General features: G+C 47.0%; 1 long non-coding RNA gene across 2 annotated transcripts in view; it reads right to left on the reverse strand.

Annotated features, from left to right (window-relative positions):
* LOC139247336 (uncharacterized) overlaps window positions 1-9,019 on the reverse strand; it is a 49,224-nt gene extending 40,205 nt beyond the window's left edge. The window contains exon 1 of one of the 2 annotated variants that reach the window (XR_011590888.1): window positions 8,968-9,019. This is a non-coding gene — a long non-coding RNA (uncharacterized lncRNA). Of the gene's footprint in view, window positions 1-8,696; window positions 8,759-8,967 lie in introns of those variants that run through there. The other variant, XR_011590889.1, reaches the window with a different exon arrangement.
* Between the last annotated feature and the right edge of the window lie 2,423 nt (window positions 9,020-11,442).

Raw genomic sequence — 11,442 nt, forward strand, 5'->3', positions numbered from 1 at the left:
TTGCAGATGACACAAAGATTAGTGGGAAAGCGGGTTGTGTAGAGGACACAGAGAGGCTGCAAAGAGATTTAGATAGGTTAAGTGAATGGGATAAGGTTTGGCAGATGGAATACAATGTCAGAAAGTGTGAGGTCATCCACCTGGGAAAAAAAACAGTAAAAGGGAATATTATTTGAATGGGGAGAAATTACAACATGCTGCAGTGCAGAGGGACCTGGGGGTCCTTGTGCATGAATCCCAAAAAGTTAGTTTTCAGGTGCAGCAGGTAATCAGGAAGGCGAATGGAATGTTGGCCTTCATTGCGAGAGGGATGGAGTACAAAAGCAGGGAGGTCCTGCTGCAACTGTATAGGGTATTGGTAAGGCCGCACCTGGAGTACCGCGTGCAGTTTTGGTCACCTTACTTAAGGAAGGATATACTAGCTTTGGAGGGGGTACAGAGACGATTCACTCGGCTGATTCCGGAGATGAGGGGGTTACCTTATGATGATAGATTGAGTAAACTGGGTCTTTACTCGTTGGAGTTCAGAAGGATGAGGGGTGATCTTATAGAAACATTTAAAATAATGAAAGGGACAGACAAGATAGAGGCAGAGAGGTTGTTTCCACTGGTCGGGGAGACTAGAACTAGGGGGCACAGCCTCAAAATACGGGGGAGCCAATTTAAAACCGAGTTGAGAAGTAATTTCTGCTCCCAGAGGGTTGTGAATCTGTGGAATTCTCTGCCCAAGGAAGCAGTTGAGGCTAGCTCATTGAATGTATTCAAGTCATGGATCGATAGATTTTTAACCAATAAGGGAATTAAGGGTTATGGGGAGCGGGCAGGGAAGTGGAGCTGAGTCCACGGCCAGATCAGCCATGATCTTGTTGAATGGCGGAGCAGGCTCGAGGGGCTAGATGGCCTACTCCTGTTCCTAATTCTTATGTTCTTATTTATAGCAACACATTGCTATTAAGAACTAATTGGTTTATTAACAAAGCTTTAACAATCACACTACACATTACAAGTTCGTCCTCTAGGCTCACAATTGCATACCTCATCGCGGATGACCAAGACACAACTGATTGGGGTTTTATTGAGTCTTGTGAACATCACGTGACTGGCTAAGCCACTCATAATGCAACAGCTCTACAAACCTGTGAACATACTCACAGGTGCATACATTGCAACTCTCATCAGGCAAATCTCCTCTTGACTACTATATGGCCAGTGCATTAACAGTACAGTTCCCCTTTCCATCCACAAATATGTTACCATCTAAGACTCTTCACTGTGCACAACAACTCGCAGAGCTCCAGACACATGAAAGCAATGTCTCCATTTTTTCATCAACAATGTTGCATGCACGAAAACTTCAGTGCAAGCATAATTTTAATTTAAGACAACATTGCGTGTGCACCTAGTGTTTCTTATTACAGTTCCTCCCCTTGGGGTCGATATATAAATAATGTGCTTTTCCACTTGCCTCAGCTGGAAGAGTGTATGAGGTGGTACATGCTGTTTTGCAATAATAACATAAGGATATAGGAATTAGGAGTAGGCCATTCGGTCCCTTGAGCCTGCTCTGCCGTTCAATGAGATCATGGCTGATCTTCGACCTCAACTCCACGTTTCTGTACTAATGGATGTTTCCCCTGGCTGGGGAGTCTAGAACCAGGGGTCACAGTCTCAGAATAAGGGGCCGAACATTCAGGACATGGAAACATAGAAACGTAGAAAATATGTGCAGGAGTAGGCCATTCGGCCATTCGAGCCTGCACCACCATTCAATATGATCATGGCTGATCATGCAACTTCAGGACTCCATTCCTGCTTTCTCTCCATACCCCTTGATCCATTTAGCCGTAAGGGCCACATCTAACTCCCTTTTGAATATATCTAACGAACTGGCCTCAACAACTTTCTGTGGTAGAGAATTCCACAGATTCACAATTCTCTGCGTGAAGAAGTTTCTCCTCAACTCGGTCCTAACTGGCTTACCCCTTAGACTGTGATCCCTGGTTCTGGACTTCCCCAACATCGGGAACATTCTTCCTGCATCTAACCTGTCCAATCCCGTCAGAATTTTATATATTTCTATGAGATTCCCTCTCATTCTTCTAAATTCCAATGAATATAAGCCTAGTCGATCCATTTCTTCATATGTCAGTCCTGCCATCCCAGGAATCAGTCTGGTGAACCTTTGTTGCACTCCCTCAATAGCAAGAATATCCTTCCTCAGATTAGGAGACCAAAACTGCACACAATATTCAAGGTGTGGCCTCACCAAGGCCCTGTACAGCTGCAGTAAGACCTCCCTGCTCCTATACACAAATCATCTCGCTATGAAGGCCACCGATCCATTTGCCTTCTTCACCGCCTGCTGTAACTGCATACCAACTTTCAATGACTGATGTACCATGACACCTAGGTCTCGTTGCACCTCCTCTTTTCCTAATCTGTCACCATTCGGATAATATTCTGCCTTCCTGTTTTTACCACCAAAGTGGATAACCTCACATTTATCTATATTATACTGCATCTGCAATACATTTGCCCACTCACCTAACCTGTCCAAGTCACTTTGCAGCCTCTTAGCATCCTCCTCACAGCTCACACTGCCACCTAGCTTAATGTCATCTGCAAACTTGGAGATATTACCTTCAATTCCTTCGTCTAAATCATTAATGTATATTGTAAATAGCTGGGGTCCCAGCACTGAACCTTGCGGTACCCCACTGGTCACTGCCTGCCATTCTGAAAAGATCCCGTTTATTCCTACTCTTTGCTTAATGTCTGCCAACCAGTTTTCTATCCACTTCAATACATTAACCCCAATACCATGTGTGGGACCTTGTCAAAAGCCTTTTGAAAGTCCAAATACACCACATCCACTGGTTCCCCCTTGTCCACTCTACTAGTTACATCCTCAAAAAATTCTAGAAGATTTGTCAAGCATGATTTCCCTTTCATAAATCCATGCTGACTTGGACCGATCCTGTCGCTGCTTTCTAAATGCGCTGCTATTACATCTTTAATAATTGATTCCAACATTTTCCCCACTACCGATGTCAGGCTAACCGGTCTATAATTTCCTGTTTTCTCTCTCCCTCCTTTTTTAAAAAGTGGGGTTACATTAGCTACCCTCCAATCCATAGGAACTGATCCAAAGTCTATAGAATGTTGGAAAATAACCACCAATGCATCCACTATTTCTAAGGCCACTTCCTTAAGTACTCTGGAATGCAGACTATCAGGCCCTGGGGATTTGTCGGCCTTCAATCCCATCAATTTCCCTAACACAATTTCCTGACTAATAAGGATTTCCTTCAGTTCCTCCTTCTCGCTAGACCCTCGGTACTCTAGTATTTCGGGAAGGTTATTTGTGTATTTCTTAGTGAAGACAGAACCAAAGTATTTGTTCAATTTGTCTGCCATTTCTTTGTTCCCCATTATAAATTTACCTGATTCTGACTGCAAGGAACCTACATTTGTCTTCACTAATCTTTTTCTTTTCACATATCTACAGAAGCTTTTGCAGTCAGTTTTTATGTTTCCTGCAAGCTTCCTCTCATACTCTATTTCCCCCCTCCTAATGAAACCCTTTGTCCTCCTCTGCTGGATTCTAAATTTCTCCCATTTCTCAGGTTTGCTGCTTTTTCTGGCCAATTTATATGCCTCTACCTTGGATTTACCACTCTCCCTAATTTCCCTTGTTAGCCACGGTTGAGCCACCTTCCCCATTTTATTTTTACTCCAGACAGGGATGTACAATTTTTGAAGTTCATCCATGTGATCTTTAAATGTCTGCCATTACCTATCCACCATCAACCCTTTAAGTATCATTCACCAGTCTATCCTAGCCAATTCACGTCTCATACCATCAAAGTGACCTTTCTTTAAGTTCACGACCCTCGTCTCTGAATTAACTGTGTCATTCTCCATCTTAATGATGAATTCTATCATATTATGGTCACTCTTCCCCAAGGGGCCTCACACAACAAGATTGCTAATTAATCCTCTCTCATTACACAACACCCAGTCTAGGTTGGCCAGCTATCTAGTTGGTTCCTCGTCATATTGGTCTAGAAAACCATCCCTTATACACACCAGGAAATCCTCCTCCACTGTATTGCTACCAGTTTGGTTAGCCCAATCTATATGTAAATTAAAGTCACCCATGATAACTACTGTACCTTTATTGCACACATCCTTAAATTCTTGTTTGATGCCATCCCCAACCTCGCTACTACTGTTTGGTGGTCTGTACACAACTCCCACTAGCGTTTTTAGCTCTTTGGTGTTTCGCAGCTCTACCCATATAGATTCCACATCATCCAAGCTAATGTCCTTCCTTAATCTCCTGTTTAACCAGCAACACTAGCCCACCTCCTTTTCCTTTCTGTCTATTCTTCCTGAACATTGAATACCCCTAGATGTTGAGTTCCCAGCATTGGTCACCCTGGAACCATGTCTCCATAATCCCAATTACATCATATCCGTTAACAGCTATCTGCGCAGTTAATTCATCCACCTTATTTCAATTGCACCTCGCATTGAGACACAGAGTCTTCAGGCTTGTTTTTTTAACACTCCTTGTCCTTTTAGAATTATGTTATAATATGGCCCTTTTTGATTTTTGCCTTTGATTTTTCTGCCCTCCACTTTTCCTGAGATGTGGAGAAACTTCTTCACTCATTGGGTGGCGAATCTTTGGAATTCTCTACCCCAAAGGGCTGTGGAGGCTCAGTCTTTGAGTATATTCAAGACAGAGATCGATAGATTTTTCCATATTAAGGGAAACAAGGAATATGGGGATAGTGCAGGAAAGTGGAGTTCAGGTACAAGATCAGCCATGATCTCATTGAATGGCGGAGCAGGCTTGTGGTGCCAAATGGCTACTCCTGCTCCTAATTCTTATGTTCTTAAGGATATGCTGATAGTGTGGGATGAAGAGGGGTGAGAGGAGGCTCATGTAGTGCAAAAACACAGGCAAAGACCCGTTGGGCCGAGTGGCCTGTTTCTGCCCTGGTAATTCTATATAATATTCTATGTAATTGTACATTGAGATTAGTGGCATGTATTTATACGCAGTTTGCATTATGCAGTCCATAATGGGTGTGATGACATGGGCATGCAACAGGCAGTTAAATACCATGTAAGGAATTATGTGGGGTGAAAGCATGTAATGATGAGAGTGGAGGCTGTCTGGCAAAATTTGTGGAATAGGGGTTTTCGTTAAAAAAAATTGCGAATTAACATTAAGCTTTTATTTTGTTGCAGCTCAAAATTACTAACCTAAACCAACAGATGTTGGCGATATCTTTCCTTTGAATTTTGACAGTGATATGTAGAGGTACAGCATTCAACACCCACTTCAACGGTGTCAATTCAGGTACTACTGATATATATGTACATATTATATTCACTTACTTCTATATTGTAAGTTATTTCTTCACCCTCTCTCAAACTATGCACCTTTCTCTAACTGAAAAAAGAAACAACAGATGCCTGTGCTAATCCAGCTTTTGCATGGGCCGCTAATGTGAGTATGGGAGCCAAGCTGAATGGCGGGCAAAACTTTTGGGGGCTGAAATTGCCCCTTCCATTAAGGCCTGTTACCACCAGAAATCGGCGGCCACGTTGCGGAGTGTAGCAACTGTCGACTTTTTGTGGAATGGCCACTGATAGTCCAATTGCCCTGCCGTGGTTTACTGGCAGTGTGCATCACAGCACCACTTCCCCCCATTTCCGCAGCGGTGCTGGTCAGCACTCCTAAGCACCGCTGAGGTCCCGGGCTGGAAGCGATATTCCGTTATAAAAGTCGTCCGACTGCTCGGCGATGCCAAAGGTATTTTTTTTCGAGTGGTGCATAGTTCCTGATGCACACTGCCGGAGTGCCTTAAAGGTGTGTTGCTTTGTGTTGATTTTGTGTTGCCGACTTTTTCCCATTGTTTCACTAGAAATGCAAGGATACAGTGTGCGCTGCTTTGCGAGTGCTGGAGCACTTTCCACCTGCAGAACAGGGAGGCCACTTTGAGGAGGCTGTTCTTGGGGAGGTCTTTGAAATGGGGTCAGTGCTGGCAGACCAACGCCTCCTGTACATTGTGCTTGCCGCCGAGGCACACAGGAGAAGGTGGTGCTGGGGGCAACGGCTGCAGAGGCAGCGGGCAAGAGCCGCAGACATCATTGCGGTCCAGCATGGAGAGGGCCAGGGAGATGGCCATAGAGGGAAGGCAAGAGAGGTGCCACAGGAAAGCCCTCAGCAAGGGCGTCCCCTAAGGAGGAGAGTTAGGTATGCGGACCCTCCACAAGAGATACTGGGCCAGCAGGCCAGAAGGCAGCCTGCAGCGGAGCCAGATGCTGGGCAGCAGCAGCCTGCAGAGATGGAGGAAACAGCAGAGCAACAGAGAGAAGCCAATGAGCCGCCTCACAGAGCAAGGTGGTCGCACAGACATCGGGGCGCCAGGCCATATTGAGAAAGGATCTTCCGCCAGCAATTCTCATACACTGATATGAATGATGATCACTGACTGCACAGACTGAGATTCCAGAAGAACATCGTGATGGAGCTCTGTAATCTCCTGCAGGCAGAATTGTAGCCACAGACAGGGACGAGGACAGCCCTGAACATGGCCTCCAAGGTGACTATCGCCCTGAACTTTTATGTGACTGGGTCCTTTTAAGCTGCCACTGCAGAAAGATGCAACATCTCACAGCTTGCAGCCTACACATCAATACGGGATGTCACAGATGCTCTTTATAGGAGAAGGACCGATTACATCTCCTGTTCTATGACCTGGGACAAACCGTTGGGGTGGCAGACTGCATTCTTGTGCATTGCGAGCTTCCGCAGGGTCCAGTGGGTCATTGATTGAACCATGTCGGTCTGAGGGCGCCACACTCCCGAGCAATTCCGAAACCACAAGGGTTGCCTCTCCCTCAATGTTCAACTCAGTTGTGACCACAACCGCAAAATTGTGCAAGTGGCTGTCCGGTACCCTGGCAGCACCCACGGTTCTTTATACTGCACCAGAGCAGTGTGCCACGCCTCTTCATTGGTCCCAATGAAGGTTGCGGCTGGCTGCTGGAAGAAGAGGGCTACGCGATGAGCACTTGGCTCATGACTCCTCTTTGGAACCCGAGAACTGATGGGCAGGTGGCCTACAATGAGAGTCTGACGGCCACCAGGACTATCATCGAACATAGTTGGGATTCTCAAACAGAGGCTCTGTTGCCTGGACCACTCAGGAGGTGTGCTGCAGTACTTGCCTGAGTGTGTCTCCATATTCGTGGTGGTGTGCTGCATGCTCCACAATCTGGCCATCATGAGGGCGCAGCCATTGGAGGTCGAGGCAGCAATGGCACCTATGGAGGAGGAGGAGGAGGAGGCACAGGAGGGGGAGCAAGATGCAGGTGGGCAGCCACGCAGGAGGTGGTGTCACTATCGTGACCCTGCAAGGGAAGCACAAAGCCGTCTCATAGCTCCATGGTTCACATAACTCAATGACTAGTTGAGTCTGCATCTGGCTATGTCCATGGGCCAACCTGTGAGGCCTCTCACACATCATTCCCGCACAGTAAAATTAAGTATCTGATCACAAATTTCAAACACAAAATAAAGATTTATTATAACCGAAACAATGGGTTTCCAAAACATTCACATAATTAATTATCACCCTTGTGCAACTCCTTATTACCCCTCTTACGTAGACCTCTCGTGTTTAACTAACTTGATTGAGGTGTTTGATAAGGTAACAGAGAGGGTTGATGAGGGCAATGCTGTTGGCATGGTGTATATGGATTTCCAAAAGGTGTTTAATAAAGTGGCACATAATAGGCTTTCCAGCAAAGCCCATGGAATAAAAGGGAGCAAAGTCAGGATTGGTGTGTAACTTAGAGGGGAACTTGGAGGTTATGGTGTTTCCATTACGCCTGATGTCCTTGTCCTTCTAGGTGGTAGAGGTCGCAGGTTTGGGAGGTGTTGCCAAAGAAGCCTTGGCAAGTTGCTGCAGTGCATCTTGTAGATGGTACACAATGCAGCCACGGTACACCAGTGATGGAGGGAATGAATGCTTAAGGTGGTGGATAGGGTACCATCAAGTGGCCTGCTTTGTCCTGGATGGTATCGAGCTTCTTGAGTGTTGTTGGTCCAAGCAAGTGGAGAGTATTCCATCACACTCCTGACTTGTTGATGGTGAGTCAGGAGGTGAGACACTCGCCGAAGAATACCTAGCCTCTGACCCATTCTTGTTGCCACAAGGGGCGATGGTTAGACTCTCGCTTGTTGGAGATAGTCATTGCCTGGCATTTGTGTGGCAAGAATGTTACTTACCACTTATCAGCCTTAGCCTGAATATTGTCCAGGTCTTGCTGCATGTGGGCACGGACTGCTTCATTATCTGCGGAGTTGCGAATGGCACTGAACACCATACAATCATCAGCGAACATCCCCACTTCTGACCTTATGATGGAGGGAAGGTCTTTAATAAGAAATAAGAAATAGGAGCAGGAGTAGGCCCTACGGCCCCTCGAGCCTACTCCGCCAGTCAATAAGATCATGGCTGATCATTGACCTCAACTTCACTTTCCTGCCTGATCCTCATATCCCTTCATGCCCCTAGACCCAAGGGCCCAAGTTTGAATTGTTGGTTAGAATGGCGCACCTTCGAGCCTTGAGCCGAGTTTGTAGAATGAAAAGTGCGCCAGATAATTACCTCGGTATTCTGGACTTTCTGCAGGCCTCCATCCCAGTCAGCGTAACGCAGCAGCAACAGTGGGGGGTGGAGCTACAGCCCTGTACCGAAAAGAGCGCCGGCAGCTGCGCGCATGCGCAGTGGAGTTTGCGCGAGTGCACAGTAGCTCCTGGCCCTCCCAGCGCGTCCCTCCCTCCTATCCCTGGCCGAAGGGATGACGCGATATTCACCACCCTTAGCGCGGGCCGAGTGGCCTGTCTGCCTCACCGTCCCTCGCCGCCACTGCTCTTACCTCGAGGCCTCCTCGCCGCCCGCCTGAACATCTCCTCCGCTATGGAGCTGCCCGACCAGCTCTGGGGCCCGCTGCCAGAGAGGTGTTTGGGCGGGGCCCGCCGCTGGAGAGGAGTTCAGGCAGGGCCCCACCGGAACTCCTCTCCGGCAGCGGGGCCCCGCCCGAACTCCTCTCCAGCGGTGGGCCCCGCCCAAACACCTCTCCGGCAGCGGGCCCCTAATCAGGGCTGCATGTGCTGCTATGTGCTCCCAAACGAATAGGTGCTGCAGTAGGTGAGGTAGAAACTTTAAATTTTTTATTTATTGATTGATTGATTGATTGATTTATCATTTATTATTGATGATTATTCTTTATTTTTAAAAGTGAAGATGTTTAGTGCTCTCTCTTCCTTCCCCCCGCCCCGCCCCCGTCGCCATCTCTGGCTAGTTGCGATGATTTCTTAACTTTACACAAGGTTTCTCGTGGCGTACAAAAGTGGACACTTACTCCGTTCTAAATTAGTTTGGAGTAACATTTCGCAGTTCAATCTTGCAAAACAGGCGGAAGTGACTGGACACACCCCTTTTTGAAAAAAAATGAACTAAAACGAAACTAAACTAACTCACTAAAACTGGAGCAAACTAAATGTGGAGAATTGCAATTTCTAGGATACTCCAAAAAAAACTAGTTGCTCCAAAAAAATAGGAACAAATCTTGTTGAAACATGGGCCCCCAAAATCTATCTATCTCAGCATTGAATATATTCAGAGACTCAGCATCCACAGCTCTCTGGGGCAGAGAATTCCAAAGATTCACAACCCTCTCCAGCCAGGGGAAACAACCTCTCAGGATCTACCCTGTCAATCCCCTTCAGAATCTTGTATGTTTCAATGAGATCACCTCTCATGCTGCTAAAGCCCAGAGAGTATGGGCCCATTCTACACAATCTCCCATCATAAGACAGCCCTCTCATCCCAGGAATCAATCTAGTGAACCTCCATTGCACTGCCTCCAAGGCAAGTATACCTTTCCTTAGATAAGGAGACCAAAACTGTGCACAGTACTCCAGGTGTGGTCTCAAGATAGTTGAAAATGCTTCAGCCTTGTCTTTTGCACTCACGTGCTGTGCTCTGCTATCATTGAGGATGGGGATATTCATGAAGCCTCCTCCTCCCATTAGTTGTTTAATTGTCCACCACCATTCACGACTGGATGTGGCAGGACTGCAGAGTTTTGATCTGATCTGTTGGTTGTGGGATCGCTTAGCTCTGTCTACAGCATGCTGCTTCTACAGTTTAGTATGCATGTAGTCCTGTGTTGCAGCTTCCCCATGTTGGCACCTCATAGTTAGGTATGCCTTGTGTTGCTCCTGGCATGCATGCTCTTTTACACTCCTCATTGAACCAGGGTTGGTCCCTGGTTTGATAATTAGTTGCTGATTGATTTCTCCTGGCTCTTGGTGAGTTTTTACAAATGTTTGGTGGTTTATTATCTTATTTGCAGTTGCTGAAGTCCCCAGGCAGTGGTGTGGCAAGTTACTTCAAGGCTTTTGCTCAGACCAGTAGCTCCCAGACATGGGTGCAGTAGTTTGTATCCCCCTTGGCCTGCAGCATGAAAGGGAGAATGAGCAGAGGTGACACAGAGGAGGACAAGCTGGCCGAAGAGAGAGGAGGAGGAGGAGGACGAGAATGGCTCTCAGCAGGAGGCCATATCCACCCAGGGTCTTCAGGGAGCAATTCTCCTACCTCCTACCTCAGCCTCAGTGAGGAATAGTGTATGCAACATCTCTGCTTCACCAAGGAGGTGCTCACTTAAATCTGTCCCCTGTTGCAGGCAGAACTGCAGTCTCAGAGCAGCCCATGAATTTTTATGCATTGGGCTCCTTCCAGGCTGGAGTAGGCGATATTTCCAACAACTCCCAGTTTGGCATGCACTGTTGCACAAGGGATGTCACTGAGACTCTATAAGCAAAGAGAGCTGATTGCATTTCATTCTCTCTTGCCAGAGAGAAGGAGATGGAGCAAACATGAGACTTCACCAGACAGCAGGCTTCCCATGATGCAGGGTGCCATTGACTGCATGCATGCTGCTTTGCAAGCACCGCATATGAATTTGGAGCTGCACTGCAACCGGAAGGGATTCCACTCCCTCAGTGTCCAGCTGATGTGCGACCATACTCAGTGCGTCATGCAAGTCAATGCTCGCTATCCTGGCAGCAGTCATGATGCCTTCATTCTGTGGTTGTCCGCCGTACCATTTGCATTTAAGCCACCACGAGGGTGGCTACTGGGCGACAAGGGTTATCCGCGGATGATATGGCTCATGACTCCGGTGCACAACCCACGCATATAACGAAAGACAATGCTGCCCAATGGAATGTGATCGAGCAGACAATTGGCATGCTTAAGCAACACTTCCGATGCCTAGTCCGCTCTGGAGCAGCCCTGCCATACTCACCAGAGTGCATCCCAAGATTCATCATGGTCTGCTGCATGC

Source organism: Pristiophorus japonicus, chromosome 1 (assembly GCF_044704955.1).
Source record: "Pristiophorus japonicus isolate sPriJap1 chromosome 1, sPriJap1.hap1, whole genome shotgun sequence".
Classification (NCBI taxonomy): domain Eukaryota; kingdom Metazoa; phylum Chordata; class Chondrichthyes; family Pristiophoridae; genus Pristiophorus; species Pristiophorus japonicus.